Genomic DNA, 1,091 nt, shown 5'->3' on the forward strand with positions numbered 1-1,091 from the left:
ACTTTCACAGCATCATCTTTCAGGATTTGAAAGAGCTCAACTGGAATTCCATCACCTCCACTAGCTTTGTTCATTGTGATGCTTTCTAAGGCCCTCTTAGATAGTTAATTATCTTAGTCAGGAAAATATCATAGACTGGTGACTTCAACAACAAGCATTTATTTCTTACTGTTCTGGATGCTAGAAATCAGAGATCAGGGTACCAGCATGATTGGTTTTTAGTGAGAACTTTCTTCATGGCTTGCTGATGGTCACCTTCTTGCTGTGTCCTCACATGATTTCCCTTCTGAATACTTTTGAGCAAAGAGAAAAATAGAAAGGTCTCTTCCTCATTTTCATAAGAGCAGCGATGCTCTCAGACACTACCTTTATGACCTCACAACCTTAACTGCCTCCTAAAAGCCCTATCTCCAAATACAGTTACATTGGGGTTTAGGGTTTTGACATGAATTTGGAGGCAGAAAGGACACAAATCAGTCCCTGGCATTTGTCTTTGGAAATTATAACTGGAAAAAAAGGTTTTCATTATTTATTATTATTTTCAACTTTCAATATAGTCAGGATATGCCTAGAACTGTCATCTGAGGGTTTACTGTATTCCAATGTTGTTATTTCAACCACAATGACAACAATGACAACAGACCTCGGACTTTGTCTTGCTTTCCTTTTCTGAGGAATCATTAGGATGAAGAGCTTTAAATCCAGATTCATGGTCTATGACGAGGAGGGTCATCTGATACTCATTCTTAAAATTTGAAGAGGGCAATCTGCCTAGAGAAAGGAGGACCATTTTTTAGTTAGAAGCATTAAATCAATTCTAAAGAGCCCATCAAGTAGAAAAACTTAGGAATTCTCCGTCCAGTGCATTTGAGTTTTCCACACAGTTCCCACACAGAAATAGACATAGGTTAGATCAATGCAGTAATAAAATTTGATAAATGTCTTTTTGGGGATTACTCTATAGACAAAACAAACAGTTGATTGACTGTACTGGGGTCTTTTTAACTGGTCACTCTGACATATTTTAGATAAAACCAGTATTATTTTCAGCTAAAATTTTAGGAAAATAATAAACTGCCCCTCAAGATCGG

The sequence above is a fragment of the Bison bison genome, unplaced genomic scaffold (assembly GCF_000754665.1).
Source record: "Bison bison bison isolate TAMUID 2011002044 unplaced genomic scaffold, Bison_UMD1.0 scf7180017864198, whole genome shotgun sequence".
NCBI classification, from domain to species: domain Eukaryota; kingdom Metazoa; phylum Chordata; class Mammalia; order Artiodactyla; family Bovidae; genus Bison; species Bison bison.